Source organism: Bos indicus, chromosome 1 (assembly GCF_029378745.1).
Source record: "Bos indicus isolate NIAB-ARS_2022 breed Sahiwal x Tharparkar chromosome 1, NIAB-ARS_B.indTharparkar_mat_pri_1.0, whole genome shotgun sequence".
NCBI classification, from domain to species: Eukaryota; Metazoa; Chordata; class Mammalia; order Artiodactyla; family Bovidae; genus Bos; species Bos indicus.
The window spans coordinates 121,170,621-121,188,952 of NC_091760.1; the positions used below are offsets into that span (position 1 = coordinate 121,170,621).

General features: G+C 36.5%; 1 long non-coding RNA gene across 1 annotated transcript in view; it reads right to left on the reverse strand.

Annotated features, from left to right (window-relative positions):
• Positions 1 to 18,332, reverse strand: part of LOC139184146 (uncharacterized) — a 106,864-nt gene that overhangs the window by 1,700 nt on the left and 86,832 nt on the right. The gene's annotated exons all lie outside the window — the stretch shown is intronic.

Consider the following 18,332-nt stretch of genomic DNA (forward strand, 5'->3'; position numbering starts at 1 on the left):
AGAGTAAGTCTATTATGTTGAAATATAACACAGTTAACTTTCATGTCCATGGTTTCCCTTCCATAGATTCAACAAAGAGAAAATCAAAAATATTTTTCTTACCATAGGAAGTTTCAAAAACAAAACCTGAATTTGCCACATGCCTGAAAATACTTACATATCATTTATATTTCATTAGGTGTTTAAAGTAATTTAGAGAGTAAAGTGTACAGGAGAATGTGCAGTGAGTTATATGCAAATACTATACCATATTATTCTTGCCTGGAAAATCCCATGGATGGAGGAGCCCGGCGGGCTACAGTCCATGGGGTTGCAAAGAGTCGGACACGACTGAGTGACTTCATACCATATTATATAAGAGATGGAGTGCCCAAGGATCTTGGTTTCTGCGGGGGTTTTGGAATCAATCCCCAGCAGATACCAAGGGTCAACTGTCTGTTTATAACAGAGTTTAGTCTCCAACAAAGCAATATTGATGTTTCTAAAGTGCAAGATAGACCTAGGAATTTAAAACCACCACATAATTTAAATTACACAGTTAGGTTGCTAAAACACAGCTTTCACGATTTACTTTCTAAGAAAAAAATTCTGAGAATGTTTTTAAATATGCTAACACTGGCTCAGAATTTGTAGCTGGCTGTTGGTAAGAAATTGCTATTACTAAAATTTCTCTGTAATTACACTTATGGAAGTATGAAAGATATTCCAGAAACTAAGAAAGGTTTTTAAAAGATAAAATTAAAAGGTAATTCCTGATATTTCTACTTCACAAATTAGAAGAAATCTTCAAAGACAAATAAGAAAATACACACTACACCAATATTCACAAAAAGATGAATATTGTTATGGCCTCCTTCTTCCCCCACCTTATGTTGTTTTGTGTCAGAAACCTAGGAAAGGCTGGAAGGACAAAGAGGCCAGCATGACAGGTCCTCTCCCCAGGGCTCTGGCACAGACTCGGGGTGTAAGGAAGAAAGGAAGGGATGACTGGGCCTGAGAATAAAATGAGTAAAAACCTTATGCTGGATTCAGTTTTACAATTTGCAATCTCAACTCTCCACTGTCATTAGAAATGTTGCAATTTCTATTGACAACACCCAATCACCCACTTCCAATGAAATGCTGTAATTCCCTCGGGGTGGGGGGAAAAAATGCCAGTCTCTCTGGCTTTCTGAAATTTACAGCTGACCCAAGCACAACTGAATGTAATAGAATCTTTGCTACCTATTTGTAAAAGTGATAAGAGAGGAATAAAGCTAAGTATAGAGTTCAATCTGAGGGAAGAGAAAGCAGGAAAACATTTCAACATAAAGTACTGAAATCAGTCAAGTTCCTAAAATAAGCAAATTAAGAAACTGCCTTGATTTTTATTTTCTTTCTGTCTAGTAAAACACATAGTTTCTATGACTTTTCTATTGGCTTACCCCCCAGGTCTCTGCTTTCAAACCAGAAAAGAACCTACTTGGCAAAATCTTAAAGCCTATATAATAAAATATGTGCTCTTTAAATATTCAGGAAAAAAAGTAGCATAATTTACATAAGAAAATGCCTAACATGTCACATTCTATGCAAAATTTGGTAAAATTTTGAACAAAGGAAAATTTATATATAGTTTCCCCAGCAAAGATTCTATTTGAATTTTTGCTATTTAAATGTGTAGCCATCAGTTCAATTCAGTTCAGTTGCTCAGTCGTGTCTGACTCTGCAACTCCATGGACTGCAGCACGCCAGGCTTCCCTGTCCATCACCAATTCCCGGAGTTTACTCAAACTCATGTCCATTGAGTCGGTGATGCCATCCAACCATCTCATCCTCTGTCCCCTTCTCCTTCCGCCTTCAATCTTTCCCAGCATCAGGGTCTTTTCAAATGAGTCAGTTCTTCACATTAGGTGCCCAAAGTATTGGAGTTTCAGCTAATTTGATATAATGCAGGGTTTCTCAACTTTGGCTCTATTGAAATTTTGGGCTGTATAATTTTTGCTGTCTTAGGGTCTACTCTTTTTCATTAAGTGACCTAAAACCCTAGAAGGAAAAAAATAGATGGCAAAGACAGTACCTAGTGAGTAAGAGTATATCAGGGAGGCAAGTTGGTCATCCTGTGCACCATAGGATGTTCAATTGCATCCCTGGCCTTTCCCCCTCAATGCTAGTAATACCCTCCATGCCTACACACACATATCAGCCCCTCATCGTAAGGAAAGAAAATGTCTCCAAGCTCTCCCAACATTCCAAATATCCACGGAGGAGCAAGACCATCCCTAGTTGAGAATTGTTGATTTAATGGTTGGTCAAGCATAGTGAAGCAATAAATATTTATTGCATGCCTATTATATACAAACTGGCACTGTGAAGTATGAGTCATCAAATTGTGAAAATAAAATTTTACTTTTAAGAGAGTTACTATGTACTTGTGTGACTATGTAAAGAGTAGAAGATTATAAATACAAAATTAAAACTACAGATACACCTATATCACATATCTATAGATAGATAGATGGGGAGTTTTCCAAATTGTTGTGACAGTTCAGCAAGTTCAGCAGTCAAAGGGCTATCATGGGAGAATCAGGGAAAGCTTTATGGAATAGTACAAGTTTATCTGCATCTTCAAGATTGGTTTTGGAGAGAAAATGCTATGTAATATTTGGCCCATCTCTTCAGAAGCACAGGTAATTCAGTTCTGGAAAGCAGACTGTAAAACAAAAATGAAAAAAAGACTCTTCTATGTCTATTTATGAAAGAATTTATGCTTAATTATATTAGGAAATAAAAACATTTCTCTATAATTACTGACATTTATTGATCTTGCAAATTCTATTCACACAATTTTTAAATAGTCTGAAATAACAATTTTTCATTTATAAATTTTAAGCTGTAGTCTTGGGCTTAGCAGAAAGCTAGCTCACAATTCATTTTACATAGTTATCAAAAGAGAATGTAAAGTCTCCCCAGCAGTTTGTTTTTTATTTCACAGAAATGATTCATATTATACACATTAATTATTAAAGTGTTTAGACTTTTCTGAATATTACTGCTTTTAACCTTATATCAAATAATAATTAAATGTTAATAATTAACATACCAAACAAATTTCATTATACAGCAATAGAAAGATTCTCCATCATCTGGTCTTAATAGTCACTATTTATTGAGTCCTGAAGGCTGGGAACTATACTAAGGACTTAAAAATAGTTTTCTCTATTTTCTATATATTTTCATAGACAAAAAATATGAAAATAATTTTATTTGGCCATGCTACTCAGATTGCAGAAACTTCCTTGACTAGGGATTGAACCCAAGCCAGAGCAGTGAAAGCATGGAATCCTAACTACTAAACTACCATGGAACTCCCCAAAAATGAAAATTTTAAATCAAATGAATGTAATATGTGCACCTCTACCTGAAGAAAATTTACTTTGGGAAAAAATGACTTACTGAAATTTATTGGTCTCTCTTGATACTGATAGATGAATGTAGAAACAAGTATATGATTGAAAATGGAAAGCTGAGGAAAGTATTATCTGGCAAATTTTCTCAAATTTTAATGCATTTTATTAGACTCATATCTCCTATTTTGTCTCCGTCCTTTACTGAATGTTCATTGCACCTCAGAACATGCTACAATATTTAATTTTCATATATATTAAAGCAGGCTTTGTTTCATCTGAAATGATTGAGTAACTCAAATATGCAACTTTTTTAAAAGATAAAAAGAAAGATTGAGATGCTAGTAATTTAAAATCTTTTTCTGTTTTACAAAATCCAACCCATGAAGTGTTTGTGTGTTGAAGTCACACCAATCAGTATATCTATGCTTGGGTCCTACAAGATCTACTATATAATTATACAGAAATTGTTCATCAGAGGTAAAAAGTCTATCTCATATGGATATGAAATAAAGAAACCTTGAAAAATAAATATCATAAACATGAAAAAATCTTTGTTTGAAAGAATCATTGTGAAAAAAACCTAAACAAGAGCATTTTTGAGTTTAAATATTACATAGTTGAACTAACATAAATCAAATGATGCATTATAGACTATAAACAATGTCAATATTCTTCTTATTTACTCAATCTTTCAATTTTGATATGGACAAACAACTGCAAAAGCAGGGCAAATTATGTCTGTCCTTGCTAAACGCAAAACACCTATTAAAAAGAGTTGACAATAAGCAAAAATTTTTATCAATTTACATAATAAATTCAGAGGGAGACAGAAACATGCTGATAAGCATTGTCCCAATCTTGTAAATCTGGATTTATAGTTACATGTTTATTTGGTATTCGAGAATATGCCTCCTCAACAGCAAGGGGACAGTTAAATAACCTCAGAAGGTCCAGTTCATATGTAACCTCATGTTTTGGTTATACTGAAGCCTCGATAAGGAATTTATTCAAAGAGAAAATCAATATTTTATAATATCTGCATAATGAAGGAGTGAATTGTACACATCACCATACATTTTTCAATTAGTAAAGAATTTACCATTTTTTATTACCAATTATCATTCTTGCCAATGAAATTTTTAACTTCTAAGTTGAAATTGTATAACTAGCAAGTACTTTTTATTCACTAAGCAAATGCAAAAGTAATTTTGCTGACATCTAGTTGATTTTTAACGAACAAAACAAACATCACTCCCAGACTAAGAAAGTTTTGGGTGTTTGATACTAAACTTATTGATTCTCAATTATTATTTTCTAATTATAACTGGAAAGGACCAACGATTGTGCTCGATATGTATAAACTGCTTCATGTAAAATGTTGTCTTGCTGTTGCATCTTTATTCAACATCAACTTCCAGATGGGAACTATTTTTCATGGTTCATAAAGCCAAATCCAGCTGCTACATTTGGACCTACATAAGGAATCCACATTTTATTGCCTTCTCAATGCTTATAAAACAATTGCTGTTGCTTCTTTAGCCATGGTACAACCCACTCTTCTCAGTGCAAATGAGATATCCAAAAAGAACTTGTAATGTCTTTATAGTTGATTACTTAGCAGTGCTATGCGTAATAGGATCCTGATTTTACAACATTTTCTAGATATCTAAGCTAGCTTAAACAAAAACAATCTTCAACAGTAACCATAGATTGAGCAAATTACCAACAGTGTTTGTAAAATTTCCTATGAAAACCCACAATGGTTATTAAATACTTCTGTAATCTTAGCTTTATTAAGAGACAGGAAGTGCACAGCTTCCTCTCTTCTCACTCAGCTAATCTGACTCTTTGATGGTCATGCGTTTGGAATAACCATGGGGTTTCCACCACAGCATCTCTTCCCACAGCTAAATGGAATTGGAATTAACCCTGTCAAGCCTCAAGGAAAGAAAAAAAAAAAGAGAGAGAGAGAAAGAGAAAAGGAAAGGGGGAAAAAAGAATGCATCTCATTATTAGAACAGAAATACAAATGGAACTTTGAGTGAGTAGCCATTATATTAAATTTTGCCCATTTAAGTTTAGGACATTTTTGGCAGGGCCACCAATAGAAAAAGAAACATCAATTTTAGAAAATGAGAGTTAGCTTTCAAAATGACCCATGGTTATGCTTTATTACTAGCTATAGATGTCAAATGTTTGGTATCTTCTCAATCACATTTTTTAAATATTTTCTTAGATTCTAAATTAATATCTGCTACTGTTTTTTAGCCAACAGACCCACAATCTCAGAAGGAAAAAAAAAATAGATGGAAAAGTCAGTACCTAGTGAGTTAATGTAAGAGTATGATAGGGAGGCAAGTTTTCTATGAATTGGGAAGCACAGGCTATAGTAAACCGCTGGATAATCCCTGTCCCGCTGAGTGGTTGCCCCAGAGGTCTGATACAGCGCCAAAGCCTCTTATGCATACTGAGACAAAGCTGATTTCAAGCCGAATTCAGTTCCTAAAGCTACCATCCTGCTCCCTGACAACCTCCAGTCGCACTGCCTCTGTATTTGTGTTTCCTGCTGTTTATGTTTACTTGTTCCCAAAGCCACAATAGCTACAAAAACAAATACTTGTTATGCAATGTTTTGTTGATGCAGGTAAAGTACTCTGCTCTCTTTTTTACTTGGACCTAGCTTGTGCAAATAGGTTTTTAATATATGCTGAGATTAATGTGGTCATTACAGACCAGTTTAGAAACACGCATTAAACAACAGGTCACATAGCCACCATTTCTATTCCAGAATAATTTCTGTTTTGACCCTTGAGCAAAGATGAGCAAATGGGTATTCTGAAAGAAATGTATTTGAATCGTCTGCTTCCTCTGCCTTGTCAGGTCCCAGTGGATAGTCTGTTTGGATTTTTACCACAATCTTTTTGACCTTTGACAAGGAATTATGCTGACTCGTCTGATTTAAATGTTGCAACATGCTTTCAAGTTATTTTTTTAATTGGACCAAATAGAATATAGGTGATTTCAGGAAGGTATTTTTATTTTTAAGTCAATTTTCTTCAGTCTTCATAAAAATAGGATTATGTCCATTGTGGCTGCGTAAATACATAGCCTACAGAAGTGTCTGTACTTTCTCTAGTACAAGAATGTCACTGAAATCCTCTAATGTAATCTGACAGAGGTAACAGAGTACCTTTTTATAAAAAGAAAACCAATAAAGAAGATTAACTTAAATGTAATCATATGTAAAATTCAAAACTGAAAAAATGGACTTTAAGCTTTGCATTACTTAAGGCTAATATAAGCACTGAGAACAACTGGATGGTAAACACATTTTGAATCAGTTTAAAAATTCTGCACTCAAAAAAGAAATTGGGGAAGTAAAAAGAAAAGAATATTCCTGCAATTAAGATATAGATGTCTTTAGAACTCGTCTTTTTACCTATAATTAGATCATTTAAAACTGCAAAATATGTAATTGGATATTAATTAAACAGAAGATATATCAAAATGTTAAATTTTTCCTTGAGTATATACGGATACAAGCTTTGAGAATCTATATAGTTATGAGAACATACAGCTTTTTTTTTCCTTTTTGGTTATTATTTTTCTTCTTTATTTAGGGAGTTACTCAAATTCAGTATAAGTTAATTAAATTTTAAAATTTATCATGTTCCTTCCCAGAAGTGAATATTTAGGACACTCAAGACAAAAATAAACATAAATAATAATCAAAATAATAACCTTATAATGTACATTTCTAGTTGTAGTTGTGCTAGAAAACCACAATCATATTTTACATACAGTATCTATACTAATCTGTCATGGACAGCTTCATTTCTATTCTTATGTGTGACACTGTGCTTACTCACTCAGTCGTATCCGACCCTTTACAACCCCATGGGCTGTATGCCACTAGACTCCTCTGTCCATGGGTATTCTCCAAGCAGGAGTACTAGAGGGTCCTCTGTCCATGGGGATTCTCCAGGCAAGAATACATGCTCACATCAGCCTGCAATGTGAGAAACGTGGGTTCTATCCCTAAGTTTGGCAGGGGATTTTCCCAACTCAGGGATTGAACCCAGGTTTCCCACATTGCAGGCCGATTCTTTACCATCTCAGCCACCAGGGAAGCCCTTCTATTCTTATAACAGAGTCCCAAACAACAATATGAAAGGTGGAAACTATTGAGAAACAGAAAAGTAGATGTAAATTTAAAGCCCAAAAGAAGGTCAAAATATAAACAGGCAAGGCACTGCATGTCATCCCATTTCATCACATTTATAGATTTAGCCAACCTATCTGACAACAACTTATTTCATTGAAATAATTAATGTTTGATAATTCCAGAAATATTATACCAACCTGGAGACAGCGTAAGTCACAACTTTAGTAATTTCCTTATTAACTGAAGAGCGAACATTTTGTTAGTATTCTTTTAAGTGGAAATGGTAATAAGGTAGGACAGAAAGACAAAAAATAAATCAGCTAATAAGAGATTAGAAAGTGATCCCATATTTCCAGACTGAGACTTAGAAAAAAGACAGAAAACATTTACAGAACTGTTATTAATCTTGAACCATTTGTAGTTTTATTGTATTATTCACATGAACATATACAGTGACCCAGTGAACTGTAGCCCCACCAAGGCTCCTCTGTCCATGGATTTCTCCAGACAAGAATACTGGAGTGGGTTGCCATTCCCTTCTCCAGGGGATCTTCCCAACCCAGGGATTGAACCCAGGTCTCCTGCATTGCAGGCAGATTCTTTTATTGTGTGAGCCACCAGCGAGGCCCTCAATTGTCTATATCCATCATTTAGTATCAAAATGGGGGAAAACTATGGGAAAGGAGTAGACCAATATTGTCAACTGGTGGTGGCTTTGCCTCCCAGGAGACATTCAGCAGTGACTGGAAATACTTTTGATTGTCACAGGTAGGGAGTGAGGTGCTGCTTGCATCTGGTAGATAGAGGCCCGGGATGCTCTTAACCATCTTACAGTGTGCAAGACAGTACCCCCACTCCGAGAAGAGAGATATGTAGCCACAAATGTCAGTAATGTCAAGGTTGGAAGACTAAGAAAAACAAAAACAACAAAACAAAATAAAAGATGCTCAATTAAGATTTTTTTTCTATTGTTCCCTACTTCCTGGGGAAAGATAGATAAAACTCATGATAAAACAATTTTCATTGCTATCACCTTCATGATTTTACTGATGGTTCTAATTTTCTAGTTTTCTACTTTGAGATAATATTTTAAAGTTTCAAGGCTATTCTTGTGAACATCAACTTTTCTTTGAAGTGTTGTCTCTTTCTCCTAGAACTTTAAATCACAGAAGCTACTTTTTTCTCTCCATCCTCAGGATCAGACACTTGTAGAAGCAAAACCAGAATTTTTCTAGCCTATTAGAAAGAAGAAAGGGAGAAGCCAGGAGCTATAGGCCCTTATCCTAGAAAATGTCTAATAAACTAGCTTTACAAAGATGCACCAATGGAAATGAACAAACATGGTAGGAATGTGGTAGAAAATTGTAAACTCATATGCTTTGGATGAACTTTGTTTCCCCTCATTTAAAAATGAAGACAAGAAACACAATAATCTTCTAGCCCAGCACTTTCCAAAATACATTCCTCACAATAGCCCCTCAAGAGAAGGATTCAGAGCTGAAATAATATTAGCAAGCATAGCAAACAATTACTGCCATGCTTAAGAGATTCTCAACACACATTATATAGTAAAGATTCTGAGAAATGCTACAATAGACACTTTACTTTACAGTGTTAATTAACCTAGTGTTTGTCAAACTTGACCAGAGGAATATTTTTATTGTGATTAACTTTGGTGACCTCACTGCACCTGTTAACATTTAGGAAGAACCAGCTCAGTTTTTCTAACAGAATAAAATAATTCATTTTCATCTGATCTTAAAGAGTATATAAGCTTCTGTGTTTTACATGAAATTGTTAAACATGATCTTTTTAAGATAAAAAATATCTCTGAATGTTCAAAAGTCACCTAGCCAATGCTGCATGCACTAATTACTAAAAAAGTTAAACTCCATCAGGTGCAAAACACCCTCCGATTAAAAACATTACTTACAGTCAAAACCAGAAAGGCTTTCTAAAGCCATCTCATTTCACACTCCTATGAGTCTATCCCAGGAATATACAAAACTAAGTGAACAAAATCACTTCTTCCAGTTAATATTTCTTTAATTGGAACAATTTAATCATTGCCTAACATATTTACTTAAATATTACATATTCATAGACAATATGTGGTTATTCTTCTTTTAGATTTCATTTTTTCATTAATCTTATTTCTTATTTGTGTAATTTACAGTAATTATATGGACTATCCCTAGTAGCTCAGCTGGTAAAGAATCTGCCCGCAATGGAGGAGACCCCGGTTCAATCCCTGGGTTGGGAAGATCCACTGGAGAAAGGATAGGCTACCCACTCCAGTATTTTTGGGATTCCCTTGTGGCTGAGCTGATAAAGAATCTGCCTGCAATGCAGAGACCTGAGTTCTATCCCTGGATTGGGAAGATCGTGGAGAAGGGAACGGACACCCACTCCAGTATTCTGGCCTGGAGAATTCCTCATGGACTGTATAGTCCATGAGGTTGCAAAGAGTCAGACAGGACTGAGCGACTTTCACTTCACTTCTGTGATAACAATAGAAAGTAAATGCATCAAAAATTGCCCCACCTGTTTTATATGTAGTCACTCCTTCCCAACAACTCTTGGCATAACACTATTATTCCTATCTGAGAACCATGAATCAAACCAATGGCACACTTCAAACTACTCTGAGAGAGTTAACTGGAATGAGCATTTTACACATAGCAAATATTTCACAAACATTCTTTCCTCTGTTTCTCATTAAAAAAAAAAATCTGTAGGTATTTATCCTCTTGTTTTGCATATGAAGAAATGAAGAACGATCAATAACTCTCCCAAGATCACAAAGCCAAAAGATGAGTCCAAAATGAACATTACCCATGGCTGTTTCTGCTCAAAAATGCTGCTGCTGCGTGCTTACAGGCCTTCTGGGAAACTCCTCAGGCTTACTCCCAGCTCTCCTGTGGGACAGCTGAGAGCACTCGCAATCTCTGAGCTGCTTGTCCTTTGTGGCTTAGCTTGGCTAAGACACAGAAGAAACAATTGAGCATACAATTATTTGGATGTCTGGAAATACACAGCAGGCAAAAATGACCTGTGCTAATAATGTATTTATTAAATTAAAAAAAGGCCTTCCCTCTTTTCTAGCTGGAGTTTTCTTACATAAATTAACTTTGCTTAACCTTCCTCAAGTGTTCGCTGATATTCACTAATGTGTCATTTCTATGCAGCTACACTAATAATAATAGTATTAAAAATATTAATGAGAAACAAAGGAATATTGGGAACCAGATACCATAAAGATAATGGTTCATATTTTTCACTGATTTTATCTTAAAACATGATAGTATTTACCTATTTATTTGGTAGAAGATGCACTTTTAATAATTAGCTTCCCAGACTTGGGACAGAATTTACCTAAGTATGTGCAGTAAGTTCAGTTCAGTTCAGTTGCTCAGTCATGTCTGACTCTTTGTGACCCCATGGACTGCAACACGTCAGGCTTCCCTGTCCATCACCTACTCTACTCATGTGGGTAGCATCGGTGATACCATCCAACCATCTCATCCTCCATCGTCCCCTTCTCCTCCCTCCTTAAATCTTTCCCAGCAACAGGGTCTTTTCCAATGTGCAGTAAACCAATAAATAAAATAAACTTTCGGGGTTTTAGCATTTTGTATAATGAGTGTTACAAAATGCTAAAGGAGCTCTTGCAGTAGATTTTCTTTTTATTATCTTAATCTAATTTCTCACAAAAATGCTATACTAGAAAAATATAACATGTATTGCTTATTTCTTAAGTTGCCTCCTCCTGTAAGTGATATTTTGGTGACCCTAAATATTATCTATAATTAGAAAATCAAGGAGCTTCCCACATGGCACTAGTGGTAAAGAACCTGCCTGCCAATGCAGGAGACATAAGAGATGCAGGTTCAATCCCTGGGTCGGGAAGATCCCCTGAAGGAGGGCATGGTGACCCACTCCAGTATTGTTGCCTGGAGAATCCCCATGGACAGAGGAGCCTGGTGGGCTCCAAAGGGTTGCAAAGAGTTGAACATGACTGAAGCAACTTAGCACACACACACACATACACACACACACACACACACACACACACAGAAAACCAAGAAAATGAGATCTTTGTGCATAAAACTGAACTATTAATGACAAAGTAACCTGATTCAAGACACAAAATTTTCCTTCTATATAAGCTGGTCCTCAATATTTAAATTCCAGTACCCAAGTGCACTTTTGGACTCTACTTACCAATGTGCTTAGCTCACTACCTATATTTGATCTCAGCTGCTGTATACATTATTCTCGTGTTTGCTAAAAGGTCAAAATCTCTGACAGTCTCTCAATTATGGCCAAATTATCATCTGAGGCTTAAGATAATAATAAAAGCAATTACAACAATATTAATAGATAACATTTAGTTCGTGTTTACTTGGTGCTGCTGCTCCTAAGTCGCTTCAGTCGTGTCTGACTCTGTGCGACCCCATAGACGGCAGCCCACCAGGCTCCTCCGTTCATGGGATTTTCCAGGAAAGAGTACTGGAGTAGGCAGGTGCCATCGCCTTCTCCTTACTTGGTGTTAGGTACTGTATTAATTGAATTTAATCCTCAGAACAAGCCCACTGGAAAAGTATAAGATAATATGAAACTTAGGCTGTGTTTCTGCAGCCAGCAGGGATGGAACCAGGAATTATAAGCAAGTATCTCAATCCCAGAGCTAGAGCTTTGCACCAGTATGTTATATTACACCCAGGAAGCACCAGAGAACACCTTGATAGCTCCCTTGTTTACATTTATTTCCCTCTTTGTGCTTCCCTGGGTTGCCAGGCAAGTTTTAGAATTCACCAGACTTTCTGGAAGAACTTCAGACTAAGGATACTTTAAGACCTTGCCATATCAAAACCTGTGATATGACTCCAGAGAGTCATTCTAGTTTAAAGTCACATCCTCGAGCTTCCCAGGAGCTGTCTTATGTGGGAAGGAAACCATCAGTCAGTCACCTGAACATCTGTAACAGTGAACAGCTATTTCAAGAGCCAGAGCTTTGCCCAGTGCATTTTAGGCACTCTCTTGGGAACAGAAGGTTACCCCGCTGGTTTAGAAAGTTGAAAACAAGCACTTAGTCAAGTGATGGATGTGGCATCATGGCAAAAGATGTTTCCTAAATAATGTCACCCTATTCTCAGAAAGCTTAAAAGGAAATTAAAGAAACAAATTCTGGGACTTAGGCTAGGCTAGTAAGCAATCTGTATGTTGACTGTATTCACAATGAACAGCAAAAGTTTAGAGTTAACTGGAAATATCCTAAAGCCATAAACTGGAAACTTCCTGCAATTAACCATATTATTTAACTGAGCATAGGGAAAAAAAGGAAGGCTAAGAAGAATGAGAAGTGGGAAGGAAGGAGGAAAGGGAGGACGGGGAAATAGAAAAACAGGAAGAAAACAGTCAATTTAAAATGTATAAAATTAAAGTCCCCTAATCCCACTACAGAGTCAACTAGTATTTTTGCTATTTCTCACATAAACTGAAAATTTTTGTCTAGTCCTGACATATTCCTGGGGTGCATGATATGTAAATGTGACTGATGTGATGAGGTGCACTATCAGATAATAGATGCGACTTGCTTTTTTAAGATGACATTTTAGTGATTTATGTGAATCTATTTTAACCCATTTATGGAAGTTCTGTAAATCTAATTTAGATATGTGAACTGAATTTTTAGTCCTATATGATTCCATTATTAGAAATACATACTTTTAGAAATGAATAAAATGTGTCTGTGGATGTAGTGTGTATTTTCTCCACCCAGTTTCTATCTCTTTTAATGTTACACTCTGTGTGTTGGTGTGTTGACTTCACATTCAACATACCTGAAGGGGTGTATATGAAATTTATGTACTTAAACATTTGTATTTAAATTTATATTTGTAATAAAATTGGAGAGATTATTATTTAATGAAATTCAATTTTCATATTTTTATAAAGTGAAAAATGGCCCCCTTGAGGATCCTATTACATAATCGTATAGAAATCATTTGTTTAATTAATTAATATTTCATATATATATCTTTTCTTAGATTATGTTTAATTGACAGAAAGTACCTGGCCACTAAGTTGAAGATGATCTCAGACATTTAAAATTACTGCCTTTTCTCTTGGGATTTCCCTGGTGGTCCAATGGTGAGGACTCCACACTCCCAAAACAGGCGACACAGGTTCAATCCCCAGTAGGGAAACTAAGATCCTGTATGCTGCACAGTAGGCTCAAATAATTTTTTTAAATTTTTAATAAAAAATTAACAATAAAATTATTGCCTCTTTTCTTCCCTTTCCATGAACTAAGAGAGAATCAAAAAAAAAATAGAGAAAATCAGGATACATATGATGATGATAACAAGAGTATTTGCAGATTGGGTTTTTTATTTTTATGAGAAAATATAGGTACTATGCAAAGGATTATCAATATATAATTTTATACTTCAAATCATCATTAAGAAAAATTAAATGTTACTTTTAAAGGCTAATCAATTATTTGTTTTTAAAGTTAAACATCAAATGTCTAAGAAAACCCTATAAATGGTCTAGAACTATTCGCAGCAAGGAGAGAAATGAAGTGAAGGGCAGGCAAGGGCAATTTTACAAAATGCCTTACAAGCCTGAGTCAAGTGTGTGGATTTGTATTCTAAGGACAGAAGGAGGCCATAGAGTTTTGTTTTTTTTTTAAGTCATGGTTATAGAGATATAATTGACTCCTCTGTCCATGATATTTTCCAGGCAAGAACACTGGAGTGGGTTGCCATTCCCTTCTCCAAGGCGTCTTGCCGACTCAGGGATTGAACCCGGTTCTTCCACATTGCATGCAGATTCTTTACCATTGAGCTGGCAGGGAAGACCTAGATAATTTACCTCAGTTCAGTTCAGTCGCTCAGTCATGTCTGACTCTTTGCGACCCCATGAATTGTAGCACGCCAGGCCTCCCTGTCCATCACCAGCTCCCGGAGTTCACTCAAACTCACGTCCATCGAGTCGGTGATGCCATCCAGCCATCTCATCCTCTATCGTCCCCTTCTCCTCCTGCCCCCAATTCCTCCCAGCATCAGAGTCGTTTCCAATGAGTCAACTCTTCACATGAGGTGGTCAAAGTACTGGAGTTTCAGCTTTAGCATCATTCCTTCCAAAGAACACCCAGGACTGATCTCCTTTAGAATGGACTGGTTGGATCTCCTTGCAGTCCAAGGGACTCTCAAGAGTCTTCTCCAACACCACAGTTCAAAAGCATCAATTCTTCGGCACTCAGCTTTCTTCACAGTCCAACTCTCACATCCATACATGACCACTGGAAAAACCATAGCCTTGACTAGATGGACCTTTGTTGGCAAAGTAATATCTCTGCTTTTCAATATGCTATCTAGGTTGGTCAAAACTTTCCTTCCAAGGAGTAAGCGTCTTTTAATTTCATGGCTGCAGTCACCATCTGCAGTGATTTTGGAGCCCCCAAAAATAAAGTCTGACACTGTTTCCCCATCTATTTCCCATGAAGTGATGGGACCAGATGCTATGATCTTAGTTTTCTGAATGTTGAGTTTTAAGCCAACTTTTTTACTCTCCTCTTTCACTTTCATCAAGAGGCTTTGTAGTTCCTCTTCACTTTCTGCCATAAGGGTGGTGTCATCTGCATATCTGAGGTTATTGATATTTCTCCCGGCAATCTTGATTCCAGCTTGTGCTTCTTCCAGTCCAGCGTTTCTCATGGTGTACTCTGCATAGAAGTTAAATAAGCAGGGTGATAATGTACAGCCTTGACGTCCTCCTTTTCCTATTTGGAACCAGTCTGTTGTTCCATGTCCAGTTCTGACTGTTGCTTCCTGACCTGTATATAGGTTTCTCAGGAGGCAGGTCAGGTGGTCTGTTATTCCCATCTCTTTCAGAATTTACCTCACATATATCTAATTTTGAATAGAAGCTCCTCAAAAATTCCATAGTACACATGTATAACTCTCAGATTTAAAGAGAGGCACTTTATAAGGATGGGTTTATTCTCTTGTTTTTTCCAGGGGACATAGTACTTAACTGCATCTATGAAATTGGCACTCCATCATCATCATCGTCGTCATCATCATCATAAAGATGAATATAATTATTATAAGTTTTTTTTACATTAATATATGTGCTCCTTATATATACTCTATATATACATTATATATAAAAAACTATCACATACAAAAGTAATAAAATTCACCCTTTTCATGTATAACTGTTTGATGATTACAGACAAAAGAATAAAGTTGTGTAATTAACACAGTCAAGAAATAGATCATTTTCATCACCCTAGAAAGTTCTTTTGTATTCTCCCCCACTAGCCACCACTGATCTGATCTTTGTTTCTATAGTTTTTCCAAAGTCTCATATACATGGAATTATGTAGCCATTTGTTTCCTGCTTCTTTCACTCAGCATAATGCCCTTCAGCCTCATCCCTGCTATTGTGTATATCAGTTGTTCATTTTTGCCTAAAGAATTCCACTGTAAGGATGTACTAATTGTTTACCCATTCACTGGTTGATAAACATTTGCGTTGTTTTCAGTTGGGACCAGCTATGGAAGCTGTTAGAGAAGGAGTGACATTATCTGACTTACATTTGAAAAAAATCCTCTGGCTCATTCATGGAGAATGAATTTTAGGGTGTGTATGTCTAAAGTGGGAAACCAGAGGCAGGGAACCCAGCCCAGCAGTTCAGAAAACAGAAGATGGAACAGGTACAAATGGAGACGGAGAAAAAAATCAACAGAATCACAATACTGTACTCACTTTGAAAGAAGAGTGTAAAACGTATACAGTAATGCTGCTGCTGCTGCTAAGGCGCTTCAGACGTGTCCGTCTCTGTGAGACCCCAGAGACGGCAGCCCACTGGGCTCCCCCGTCCCTGGGATTCTCCAGGCAAGATCACTGGAGGGGGTTGCCATTTCCTTCTCCAATGCATGAAAGGGAAAAGTGAAAGTGAAGCTGCTCAGTCGTATCTGACTCTTAGGGACCCCATTGACTGCGGCCTACCAGGCACCTCCATCCATGAGATTTTCCAGATAACAGTACTGGAATGGGGTGCCATTGCTTTCTTCAATACAGTAAGGAAAGAGTGGTAAAAACTGAAAATGCCTCCTGAGTTTTTGTCTGGAGCACCTAGCTTATTGTGCATATCTTCATTTTCAATTACCTATCTCCATATCACTTTACCATACGCACTCCATGGGTATCATTTAGTAAAATTAAATTTGGGGCATCAAAAACTGGAAAATATAGAATTTTCTATGAAACTAGCAATCTATCATTCAGTCCATATAAAACAAATCTTTCATGACAGTCAGATTACTTCTAGAGTTTTATAATAATTCTCTCCAAAACTATCAACAAAGCACAATTTAATTTGTCTTCAGAGTTATACTTGGAACACTAAGAGTAGATCAGATAAGCTGGGAAATTTTAAATCCTTTCACAGTCACATTTTGGCCTAAATATTAATTTAAGAAAAACATTAGAACTGTAATCTTGCTTGTACTGCGATGTCTGAAGCAGCATATCATTCTGTGAGAGATTATTCCCAAGGTGGTTCTCATTCCACAGAATGAACCAAGTGTCTCCTAAGAAAAAAATAAGGGAATAAAAACATTCTTATGAAGTATCTGCCTTTAACTTAGAATTGAACACTTGCAGTGCACGCCTGGTAGGCTGCAGTCCATGGGGTCGCTAAGAGTCAGACACGACTGAGCGACTTCACTTTCACTTTTCACTTTCATGCATTGGAGAAGGAAATGGCAACCCACTCCAGTATTCTTGCCTGGAGGATTCCAGGGATCGGGGAGGCTGGTGGGCTGCTGTCTCTGGGATTGCACAGAGTCGGACACGACTGAAGCGACTTAGCAGCAGCAGCAGCAGTGTACAGTCTATAAGGAACTTCTACCCAAAATCTTCTACTTCTAACAAATAGACATTGTGGACTGGATTATTCTTACTGTGTACTCAGTAATTTTGGAAGTTGAAATCATTAAGTAGAGAACTATATTTTGGTTTTTCTCATATCTGAAATGTATAATCATGTAAAAAATGAGATTGTTTAATCAAATTACCCACATTTATATCCAGACCATATCTTCACTTTGAGTTGCATAGAATAGAGTTTGTGTGCTTAAATTCTTAGACAGCATTTTGGGTGAGTGTTATTTCTCTGTATTTACTGAGAGACATATTAAACATAAATTACCAGCAGTGAGAACTGACCTTCACCTCCATTATCCCACAGAAAGACGAAAAGATCCTTTTACTTAATTTTGAACCACTATTTCTATATTTCTGAAAAGGCTTAGTTGTACAGAAAATTTTTAGGTTACTGATGATTTGTCTGTACCTCTTTGCTGCATTTGTTTATATTAACAAAAGAATCCACAAATTGAAAAACATATAATAGTTGGTTAACTATAGTTAGCTTTATAGGATGGCAGTCTCATTTTGAGTTAGAGAGTAATTATGAATGAGTGATATATTAGAACACACACAGGACTTCCCCAATGGTCCAGTGGTTAAGAATCCCTCTGGCCAATGCACAGGACTCAGATTTGATCCCTGGTCCAGGAAGATTCCACCTGCCACAGGCTAATTAAGCCCAAGCACCACAACTACTGAGTCCATGTGCCACCATTAATGAAGCCAGGGCCCTAGAGCCTGTGCTCCACAACAAGAGAAACCACACGATGAGAAGCTTGTGAACTACAACTAGTGAAAACCCTCACACAGCAACAAAGACGCAACACAGT